The 12,707-nt window shown below is 37.3% G+C and overlaps 1 protein-coding gene across 1 annotated transcript in view; it reads right to left on the reverse strand.

Annotated features, from left to right (window-relative positions):
• LOC126198720 (tumor necrosis factor alpha-induced protein 8-like protein) overlaps window positions 1-7,946 on the reverse strand; it is a 949,023-nt gene extending 941,077 nt beyond the window's left edge. The window contains exon 1 of the mRNA XM_049935239.1: window positions 7,825-7,946. The gene's annotated coding sequence lies outside the window, so the exon portion shown is untranslated. The remainder of the gene's footprint in view (window positions 1-7,824) is intronic.
• Between the last annotated feature and the right edge of the window lie 4,761 nt (window positions 7,947-12,707).

The following is a 12,707-nucleotide window of genomic DNA, read 5'->3' on the forward strand; positions in this document are numbered from 1 at the left end:
ACATTTTATATCTTCTCTACTTCGACCATCATCAGTTATTTTGCTCCCCAGATAGCTAAACTCCTTTACTACTTTAAGTATCTCGTTTCCTAATCTAATTCCCTCGGCATCACCCGACTTAATTCGACTACATTCCATTATCCTCGCTTTGCTTTTGTTGATGTTCATCTTATATCCTCCTTTCAAGACACTGTCCATTCTGTTCAACTGCTCTTCCATTAGACATGAATATGGCGGCGGATCGCGACTTAGCAGTCTTTACACCGAAACTGCCGATTTTGGCACCACGTATCTGCATTTTAACACATTTCTCGGATACTTTTGTGAAAAGTTACAACGCCGACATTAACCGGCGTTCTATCACTGTAATCGTTTTTCAAATAGCTTTCGAATGCCGTTAAAATTGTGAATCTTTCCATTCAAAAATGCTTGTTTGCTTCAATGTTTCGATTGATACAAAACTCAAAAGTATTAACAATGTGACCTCCTGCTTACTATTATTTGACGAAAAACTCATTTCGATATCTTGAAGCACTCACAAAATAAAAAGGGTGTTACACTTTACGCTACTCACACTATACATATCCGCCGAAAACATTCCGAGACTGATTTAACTCCCGGCGTATAAGCGACGTCAGCGCAGTAACTGCTGTGGCAGCTTGAACTATCGATTTTAAAAAAAAATTAAAAAAAAACAAAAAAAACTGATGTGCTTTCCCTCTGCCAGTTGTAAGTAGGCAGTATCAGGTACTGGACGTGCGGCCGTAGTTTGTCCACGTTATTATATCACAAACTGCAGTGGAGCAGCATCTCTCAAGCAACTGATCGAAACGTTCTACAGAATGTTTTGAAGAAGAGACATAAGTGTGCAAAGTTTGTCCCGCACATTCTCGAACAAAAACGACCAAACGTGAACGTGTGCCTCGACCTAATTGAAATGCAAAACGCAGATAATTTTTTTTCTGGAAAATATCATCAGGGGTGTCAAGACTTGTTATCAATACGACCAATCACAAAACTATAACGTGCACAAATTTACAAGGAGGGTCAACGTTTTGACGACATTCAAAGTAGTGTGATCTGCGAATTGGACAACATCCCAAAGAAGGACTTTTCTGACAGTTTCACGTGGTGATAAGAACGTCCTGTCCGTTGTACCCAAGTGGAGGGACCATTAAAACCACCATCTTAACTTTCCTCTGTTTTTTATTAATCCAGTCTCAAAACTTTTTGGACTGATTGGATATGTATGCTATAATGAGAGACGCAGGTGAATAAAACATAGCTACATCCTTATTAATTGAAATCTGCACTTAGATGCACTGATTTTTGTAGATTATGTAGTATCAGCACCAAATATGGAAGGCGATTTACAAAGATTTATACTTAAAAATATTTCAGATAAATACCGTACTCTCTGGAAATATCAAATGACAAAACCAAATGAATGGCCCTGTATGGCATACAAACCCAAATCGAGGAAAATCTGTACAAATATCAAAAACGTAGACTGAAATCTCCACAGAACCACTGTTGTTCCAAGGACAGCACCAATAAAACTAATAGTGTGTAGGACGTCCTTTTTCTTGCTACACGGATGCTTCATATTCTCACCGAGCTTTGACACGTTGAGGGCAGAATTTCTTCTTGATCTTCCTCAGGCATAAATAATATTTGTCACAGACCACCGTCACGGTGGTTCATCCCAAAGATATCAGTGGAATTCATGTCGGGGCTTTCAGTTAAACCAGTGCTGCAAATTAATTTGATTTTCTTCAGAGCAAAAATATGTCGGTAGGGAAAAGATCAGAATGTAAACAACTGCGCAAGTATGGGGAATGTTCTATTGTTTAAAATATTTTCATATAACGCACAGCTGCGTTCCTTGTGCTGTCGGTCCGAGCTTATTTCATAGGACAAAAAACATTGACTAACGTACCACCGCCGCCGAATTTCAACATTGCCGGGAAAAACTCAGGAGGTTTGAACAAAAACGCCTTCAGTCATTATTATTTCGCGTTTCCTTAAATAATACGATGCATTTCTGACCCTGTGGGTCCATTTTCGGGTGCAAATAGTCTAGTACATCATTTACATATGTTCTTGAATGATGTGAAATGTATTTTACTATTATGAGAAACCTAGATGTTAGGTTTTGTATTTCGTGAGGAAATATGTGAGAAGCAGAGGAAAAACAATGAAAAACTTATTGAACAAACAAGAAAGAACATTTTTAATCTTTTAGGTGTGACATACGTTGATTTATTCATACATTTATGGTTTAGATAACTTGTGTGCAAATACACCACCTGAAAAAACAATGAAGATAATCTTTAAAAACTTAGTAAAACACAAAAAGTTATCAGTTTCAGAACCATCAGAGGTCACCAACATGTTGCAATGTAACATAATTACTTTACCTTTAATGGGAAAGTTTACCAACTGAATGCCGGCCGATGTGGCCGAGCGGTTCTAGGCGCTTCAGTCTGGAACCGCGCGGCTGCTACGGTCGTAGGTTCGAATCCTGCCTCGGGCATGGATGTGTGTGATGTCCCCAGGTTAGTTAGGTTTAAGTAGTTCTAAGTTCTAGGGGACTGATGACCTCAAAGTTAAGTCCCATAGTGCTCAGAGCCATTTGAACCTTTTTTTTTTTCCAACTGAAAGAGGATCCTGCCATGGGCTTTACTATATCAAGTTTCTTGGCAGATATATTTCTCAATCTTCTGGACAATAATTTCTTTTTTAAAAAAAAGTAGATCCTAAAGTAAAATAGTATATTAATGGAGGTATGTTGTTGATACATTGCTACTATATGATGGTGCAAAAGAGGAGATTAAGGAATACTTGCAGCATTCAGTTCTTTCCATAAAAATGTAAAATTCACAGTACCATGGTGAAAAATTTCCTGGAACTTAAAATCACTAACCTCCAGCAAAAACATAAGTGCAGCATACACAGAAAACACACATGCACAGATATTAGTTAGTTAAGTCAGTTAGCAATATGTTCCAGGATCACTTTGCGTGACAGATCATAATGATATGAAACAAATCATTATACATTCACATTGCAAATTAATTTGTACGTACAGTTACATTCTGAATATTTCTCGTTTTTTTTCTTTTTTCTTTCTCTTTTTTTTTGCAAAAAGAAGAAAGAGATATACAGGTGTGAATTGGTAATTCATACCCACCACCTTTTACACATCACAGTAATAGAGAGTCTTCTACAGACTGGAAGGAGTTGTCAAGGAACAACTTTCTGAGTTTGTTATCAAATTTTACTTTGCAGTCTGTTAGAAATTATACATTACTGGATAAAAGATCAAAAATTTTTGGTGCAGCATTGTGCACCCCTTTTTGTGCTAAAGACAACATTAATATGGAGTAACGATGTCATTTTTCCTTCTGGTATTGAAATTATGTACCACATTGATCTTCTTGAACTGCAGTGGATTATATACAACAAACTTCATGAGGGAATAAATATACTGTGAAGCAGTAGTCAGAATGCCCAACTCCTCAAATAGATGGCTACAAGATAATCGTGAGCACCATATATTATTCTCGCAGCATGTTTTTGTGCAAGGAAAACTTTCTTTCTTAAAGATGAATTACCCCAGAACATTATTCCATATGGCATTATTGAATGAAAATATACCTACAAAATATCTCAGCTTACTGATTTATCTCTACCCAAGATTTGCAATGATTCTAAGCACAAATGTGACTGAACTAAGTTGTTTTAGGAGTTCTAAATGTGTTTTTTTCCAATTTAATTTCTCATCAATACTAGAATATCTCATCAATATCGGAATTTTGAAGTTTCCACCCTATTTATTACTCCCTCACCATGTAATACCTCTAGATGTACAGAACTGAATTTGTCGAGTTATTTTAAAATTGATCGTGAGAGCATTCAAGAAAACCAACCAATGACACTTTTAGGAACTGTGGTTACCACCGAGCGAGGTGGCGCAGTGGTTAGCACACTCGACTTGCAATCGGGAGGACAACGGTTCAATCCCGTCTCCGGCCATCCTGATTTAGGTTTTCCATGATTTCCCTAAATCGCTTCAGGCAAATGCCAGGATGGTTCCTTTGAAAGGGCACGGCCGATTTCCTTCCCCGTCCTTCCCTCACCCGAGCCTGCGCTCCATCTCTAATGACCTCGTTGTCGACGGGATTTTAAACACTAATCTCCTCCTCCCTGTGGTTACCATTTCTTCTGTTTCAGTATGTATGCTTGAGTTGATTACAGTACTAGTTTCATCTGCAAAAAGAACTAACTCTGCTTGCAGTATACTAGACAGAAGATCGTTTACATGTATGAGGAGCAGTAATGGACCTAAGATTGAATCTTGTGGAACCCCATATGTGAGTTCCCAGTCTTAATTATGTCCCTGGACTGTATTGCTTTAATTACTAATCACAACTTTTTATTTTGGTTAGTTATGACATTATCCATTGGTTGGCTAAAACATGGATCCCATAAAATGTTATTGTATCTAGGAGAATGCTGTGATTCACACAGTCACATGCCTTAGGGAGGTAGCAGAGAATACCAACTAGTGCTATTTTATTATTTAATGCTTGTGAAATCTTGTGAGTAAACATTTAAATGGCATTCTCAGTAGAGCAACCCTTCTGAAACGCAAACTCTGATTTGCAAAGAAAAATATTGCTGCTAAGATGAGATACTATTCTAGAATACATCACAACAGACACTGCATCAGGCCATCCACTGCACACAAACTTGCTGCCTTTAGGTCCACGCTACACAGAGCACACCCATTTTTTAATGAGCCTTATGGCAACAAAGCCTAAATGGTCACAATAAAAAGTATTGCCATAAACAATGGCTACGTAGCCAAAACAATTCACATCAAAAAGAAATGCTAACCTTTTCATAACAAGCGATGTCACAATCGCATTCTCCGCTAATAATAAGTTAGAACACTTACTAGTCCACAACACGAAAACAGATAACCACAAATTCAACAGCAATGGAGTGTATAAAGTACCATGCTGCAGTTGCCCTGCCTTCTATATAGGGAATAGAGGTAGGAATTTCAAAATCGATTTCCAAGAACACATAAATGCTTTCAGGCTCAATCACTTTGAAAAATTGGTTATTGTACGGTATGTGCTAGAAACCAAACGTGATCAACAAGACAGAAAACAATTCGATAGTAGCACACAATAAGGCTAATGGTAAGACCCTAATTCTATCAGAATAATTGGAAATTTACCTCCACTAAATCAAAAAACCAGAGTTTATATTAAACGAACAAGTAGATTTCACTAGCATAGATATTTTAGTAATTTTAAAGACTTATTTTAAATTTATTCCTTCAACGTCTTAAAATTCAGATCTCTGACGCTATATGATGAACTTCATCTTTGATCATATCAGGTTTCAATATTATCTGCAAAGTATTTAAAACAACTGTAAACAAATGTGCGCCTTGAGTGATGTGATGCGCGACGAAAGTAAGAGTAACCAACGTATGCTGACCTCAAAAGGTTAAAAATGTTCTTCCTTGTTTGTTCGGCAAGTTTTCCTCTATTTTACCATTGTTTCTGACATATTTCCGCACTTGATTCACGAAATACGAAACTTAACATCGAACATTCTCATAACATGAAAATGCATTTCATATCACTCAAGAGCAAATATAAATGATGTATTATACGATTTGCGCCTGAAGATGGACCCTCAGGGTCAGAAATGCACCGTGTAATTTAATAAAATACGAAAGAAATTGTGACTGTAGGTGTTTTTATTCAAATTTCCTGTGTATAGAATAAGTCACGCTCACAGCTGCTAAATACAGAAAAATTATATCAGGTAAATACTGTTCGATATACATCATCTGTCTTGACTCCTTACTCCAAAAAACCTTCCACATACCACTGACGGCGTTCTTTGTACTACGGTATCCTAATCGTTCGTTCTTGTGGTCAGTGTTTTCTGGGCAGCAACGGAACCACAATACCTCGAACCCTCTCACCAGATCATTCCCTCAATGATATGTGTACCTGAGCTGCAACAGGTGTCCTCATTTGAAGATGGTAAGGGCCTCTGACAAATAGTACGGCTACACTATAGAATTAGCGGTCCGTATCAGCTGAGCGATGATTAGGTTCTGTGCTTCCCTTGTGTTTCCACAACATCAACAATGGACTTGCTCTGTGAGGCTTTTCGTGAACGACGTGCGATGTCTATAGAAGAGTGCAACGCCAAAGGACTAGCGAAATGCCGGAAGAGCCGCAGGTGCTCGTCAATTGTTGCAAGGATTAAGTTGACCCTAAGCGTAAATAAATGCAAGGCACTGCACATAAACAGGGGAAGAAAACCATTACTATCCTATCGCACTAATGGCGAAAAATCGCTGGAAACAGGAATAACTTTCTAGACTGACTTAAACTTGAATGATGACCAGGAAAAGGTACTTGTAGGAAATCAGTGATTCGTTGGAAGAAATTCGAAAGTGTAATTCATCCACGAAAGAAGTGGCTTAAATATCACTCGTTCAATTGCTTCTTGAGTACTGATCATCAGTCTGAGACCCTTACCAGATTGACTTAAAAGAAGAAATAGAGGCGATCCAACGAAGAGCGGCGCGTTTCGTCGCAGGCTCGTTTAGTAAGCGTGAGAACGTTACAGGGATGTTCGATAAACTCCAGGGGAAGCTGCTACAAGTGCAAGAGAAGCGTTGGTATCACGGGCAGTTTGCTGTTAAAATTCCGAGAGCATATGTTGCAATGCGAATCGAAACATCTGCAAGCGTCTCGCTAAATCACTACAACGAGAAAAATCAGAGAAATTAGATTTCATACAGAGGATTACTGACTGTCGTTCTTCCATCGTTCCGTTCCCGAACAGAACGGGGAAGGGAACAAATGATTATGTTACTAAAAGCACCCCGTGTTGCATACCTTAAGGTGGTTTGCGGAGTACAGACGTACGTAAATGCAGACTTCGGCAAATGCAATTCTGCAAAATCTCCTCGTGACGCCTAAAATTGGGCCTCATTTGATTTTATCCGACGTCTCATACTGACAGAAAAATGCGCAATGAATTTTATTCAGGTGATGTATGTTAGAGACGGGTTGTCGTCTTTATCATTCACGCAGATTTTAAGATAATGAGTAGCTTAGTCACATCAAAATGTAAAGTTTTGACAGTAAAATATAATTTTTTGAAAGATAATGTTTTTCTTCTCGAAGTCCGCTGATAAATTTCCGGAGAAAATCAGATTAAAGCGAACGACTGCAATAAAAATTAGCATAGAAAACTGATTTACTTAGTGTAAGTGGTAGAACCTACCCATGAAGAATGTTTGATAAAATAAAAATCCGTTTCATCCTCTAACGTATGAAGTTGGCGGTCTTCTACAGGAAACAGAAGTTTCCCTGGTAAGTAGTCAACAGAAGTTTCCCTGGTAAGTAGTCACATCATTTGTTAACCAGAACCACCGCGGAAAATGCTTTACTTATATTCTTTCTACTGTAAATCCTTGAAATCACAACATTTATAAACCATGGAGTATATAAAGGAAGATAAAAAGGAGGAGGGTAACAATGAAGTTCAGCTGGGTAACTCGTGCACTAAAGTATATTATAAAAAGCCTCAGTACAACTGAAACTATCGCATACAAGATCTATGATTAAGAATCGAAGAGTAATGTTTCAACAATACAAATCTCTGGTGCGACCATTTGTGGTGCATATGTACTCATTGAAATACGACTGATTGTCCTGCTCGTGCATTTTACGTACAACTTCGGCATTAAACAAGTCAAGCTACCGAGTAACTCACCGGACGTCCTGCCTGATGTCAGCGTACTAAATCGTCTGCGCGCGCCAAATCTAAACTCGTGTTAGATCAATCACAGAACACGCGCGGATCAACTACTACGTTACCTAGCAACCCCGTCCGATTGTTCACCTCGCGGCGCCGTCGTGTGAAAACACACTACACCTGCGACCGACCCGGCGCAGTGAGTGTTCATCGCGAGCGATGGCGCCGAGTATCGATGCTCTGCATATCGATAGTCGCTCGTCTGACGCGCGAGAAAGATATTGAACGTAAATTTCATATTCAGATGAGCGTACATAGAATTTGTTGTTTATGAATGTTGTTTGTTGGAGCTTTCTTGTAGTTACAAGTGCGTAGAGCAACTACAAGCATAAACGTCTTTTGAAGTAAGCCATTTTCCTGAGAGGAAAGTTTCCCAATCAGACCGACGGAATTTCACATTTTATTTGTCTCGTTAGATCTATTAGACATCCGTGGCTCTTTCGCTTTGTCTGTGTCTCCCAATTATTCCTCACACATTATTCTATATACGTCATTGAGAAATGATTTTATTGTGGGGTACAGCACATTGCTAGACAATGTAAGGACATGTGAAATACCATGGTCATCAGTGGTTGTTGACAACAATGCACGATTGCATTTAAGCTGCAAATTGAAAAGTGTTGACGAGGAAAACGGAATGGTTTGATTTCATTACAATTCTAAATGAAATGTTATTGGAGATAAAATTTCTATTGCTTGTTAGTAATTCAACAGTGTAGTCCGGGAAGATTTATTTTGGCTGGGGAGAAATCACATATGGGTTCCCAAAGGCCCGAACTCAGGTCCACTTTTGTTCCATATGTATGTAAAACTATTTCCCGTCCAAAATACAACAAGTAGAATTAGTTCTGTTTGTGGAAGACATTAGTATTGTAACCAGTCCAAGCACACACACACACATACAGAAACATGAGATGTGGTAAACAAAGACTCATCATATTCACTTCTGCTCATCTAGGTGTACCACGGCAGTAATAAGTGCAACCTACAGTGAGAAAATACTAACTATGGTGGAAACTTAGAAATTCTTAGGTGTTTACATTGATGTGAGTTTAAAACGGAAAGAGCGCATTTTACAACTTCTAAAACAAATCTTGGGTAGACACAAAGCAATAAGTTGACATATTTTCATTCAATAATGTTCTGGGATAATTTATCCTTAAGAAAGAAAGCCTTCGCTGCTGAAAAATGTGCTATAAGAATTATATGTGGTTCTCACACATCGTCTTGTAGACATCTTGAAGAGTTGGGCATTCTGACTGCTGCTTCAGTCTACATTTACTCCCTCACGAAGTTTGTGATAAATAATGCATTGCAGTTCAAAAGGAACAATGAGGTACATAATGATACCAGAAGAAAAAGTGACATCCATTACTCCACATTATGGTTGTCTTTAGCACAAAAAGGAATACACAATGATGCAACTAAAAGTTTTGATAACTTAACCTGTAATATAAGATGTCTGAAAGAGAGCAAAGTAAAACTTGAAAACAAACTCAAAAAGTTTCTCCTTGACAGTCCTTCTATTCTATAGAAGAATTTCTCTTACTGTAATGTGTAAAATGTGGTGGGTAGGAATTATTAATTCACTTGTGCATATTTAAAAAAATATATATAAATGTTCAGGATTTATCCATATTTAAAACTTAATTTGCAACTGTATGTAAAATGACTCATTCCACATCGTTACAATTTATCATGCAAATGATCCATGGAACATGAAACTAACTAAGACCATTCTCAGTTAAGCTGTAAAATGTAGCACCAGTGCAATACAAAAGCAACATGGTAAAATGGGCACTAAAAATAAGGTTGACAGTAGGAACTAAATAAAATAAAGTGGAGCAATGGGTATGATTAAAAAGGTTCAAATATTATTAAAAATGAATGCAAGTCCAAAATGAAAACTAATTGTTGATGAAAATGACCAAATAATAACTTACTTCATGCACTAAGTGCTAACATTTATTATTATTATTATTTTGAGCTTTTTGTCATTACAGAGGCTTATCTCCAACATAATAATTTACTTGGAAATTACAATACAAACAATAAATGTTCTTAAACTATATTCTCAAAATATTTCTCCAGGTGTTTCGATCTTGTGTGTCTTCTTCCTCTGCGCCCATTCTCCTCATTGTGTGCTGTACATTTTGGAGCCAGGTGGTCATAGGTCATCTTCTTCTTCTCCCTCCGGTTCCCACTCCAGTATCAATTTTGGTATTCTGGTTTTCTCCATTCATCGTACATGTCCATACCACTGTAATTTCTTCCTATCCATTACATCATATATTCTTTCTTTTATTTCCATTCTCCTTATTACTTCGGTGTTCCTTATCTTTTCTTTCCTGGAGATTCTTGCCGATCTTCTCCGTCCATCTCTAGAGCTTGTAATTTTTTAATGCGCTTCATGTTAATTGTCCAGGTCTCCGTTCCATACAGAACCACACTCTCTAATATGGATTTGTATATTAATTTTTTAGTTCTGCTCATTACATTCCTGCTCCATAAGACTGAGTTAAGCATCCCAATGACCCTCCGTCCGCTACTAATTCTTTTATTGATTTCTGACTCTGATTTTCCCTCGATTTCTAAAATGGATCCCAAATAACAGAAAGTGTTTATCTTTTTGATTTTCTTTCCTTCAATGTATAGCTCATCTGAATCATCAGTCAAGTATTCTGTTTTTTGGTAATTAATCTTCAAACCCCAAGTTTTGTATGCTACTGCTAGTTGATTGCACATATAGTTAGCATCCTCCCCATCTTGTGCTACGACTGCTTGATCATCAGCAAATAATAAATGATGTAGGTAAACTCCATCTCTTATTTCTAATCCCATACTGTTACATTTACGAGACCATGTTCTAAGGCTAATATCTATATAGATTTTAAATAATGATGGTGACATGGGACAGCCCTGTAAAAGGCCTGTGCTTGTTCTAAATTTCTGTGAAAGTTTATTACCAACTTTCACTTGGCAAATGTTATCTTTATACATCTGTTGTATTATTTTAATCAAGGAAGGGTTTATGTTTGCCATATGTAGTGCTCTCCAAAGTAATTTTCCTGGAACAGTATCATACGCTTTTTCTAGATCTATGGAAATTAACCCTATATTTTTTTGATTTTTCCCTATGTTTCTCCAAAATCTGTCGTAATGTGAAAATATGGTCTGCACATGATCTCCCAGCCGTGAATCCACATTGTTCTTGGGTTCTAAAATTTTTTTCCAGTTTGTTTTTAATTACTTTCGCAAAAATTCTCATTAATGTGTTTGTAACACAAATTCCTCAATAGTTTGAACAAATTTTGCGATCCCCTTTCTTAAATATTGTATTAATGTAACCTAGCTTCATCTTGTTGGGTATTGAATCTCCATGTATCATTTTGTTGAAGAGCTGTGTTATCAGTTTCACAATTTTGTCACCACCATATTTCAGACACTCCAGATTGATATTGCCTGGTCCCGGTGATTTACCATTCTTTCCTGTTCTCAACGCCTGAAGTACTTCACTTTCTAAAATCTGTGTCTCATCATCTTCATGTCCTTTACCTTCCCCTGTTCCTTCTTCTAGATATTCTTCTCTGTCCTCATTTAATAATTTTTGGAAATACTCTTCCCATTCCTTTTGTGTTATCAGTTGGAGATTAGTTTTGCTTTTTGTATCCCGTCGAAGCCCTTTCAATACTGACCATGCTTCTTTTGCTCTCCCAAATCCTAATTTGCTATTCACCTTGGCACGTGTTCTTTCCCATGCTTCATTTTTTGCCATCCTTATTTTTTTCATCACTTCATTCTTCTTTTCCTTGTATATTGATCTTGTTTCTTCTGATTTATCATTCAACCACTGAAGGAACGCATTTCGTTTTTCTCTAACGAGTACCTCTAGTTCCTCTGACCACCACTCTGCTGCACGGTTGTGGTTGCTATCTTTTTTACCCAACACCTCTGTTGCTATGATTTTCACATTAGCTTTTATATAGTCATATATTTCCTCTGTACTTCCTTCAAATGATTCAACCAGTTTCCTTTCCATCCTGGCCGCATAGAGTGTTTTGATACTTTCGTCTTGTAGGCTGTCAATATTAAAAGGTAAATTTTCATCTTTCTCAGTCTGGTTCATTTTATTTATGTTACTTGCATCACTCCTTGCATTCTTCCATGGCCAGAAAGACTTCATTTTAACTAGATAGTGGTCTGATCCACACTGGGCTCCTCTATAAGATCTGACGTCTACTGCTTTGAAACTACTTGTTTGCCTAATGATAATATAATCTATTATAGAACGAAGTTCTTTGGTGTTCTGTTGCCAAGTATATTTATGAATATCCTTATGTTTGAAAAATGTGTTGGTAATTAATAGATCAGATTGTTCACAAATTGCAATCAATCGTTCCCCATTGTCATTATATTCGTCCACTCCATGTTTTCCTACTATTCTACAAGATTCTCTAATTCCTACCCTTCCATTCAGATCTCCCATGATAATCAGTTCCTTTCTTCTTGGGATTTTTTCAATAGTCTCCCTGAGGGTGTCCCAAAATGTATCTTTGTCATTATCTTTTGTGTCGTTCGTGGGTGCATATATGCCAATAATCACAACTTCCCTAGCAAATAATGTCATTTCAACAGTTATAATACGTTGATTGATGAATGTCCAATTTGTGATTCTTTCTTTCCATGATTTCTTTATCATAATGGAGACTCCTGCTTTGGCTCTTACTGCTTTTGATACCCCACTCCAGATATGTACATAATTATCCAGTTCTTCTTCTCCTTGGCCTTTCTTCTTTGTTTCAGAGAGTACGACAACATCCATGTTGAACATGTAAAGTTCT

The sequence above is a fragment of the Schistocerca nitens genome, chromosome 8, assembly GCF_023898315.1.
Source record: "Schistocerca nitens isolate TAMUIC-IGC-003100 chromosome 8, iqSchNite1.1, whole genome shotgun sequence".
NCBI classification, from domain to species: domain Eukaryota; kingdom Metazoa; phylum Arthropoda; class Insecta; order Orthoptera; family Acrididae; genus Schistocerca; species Schistocerca nitens.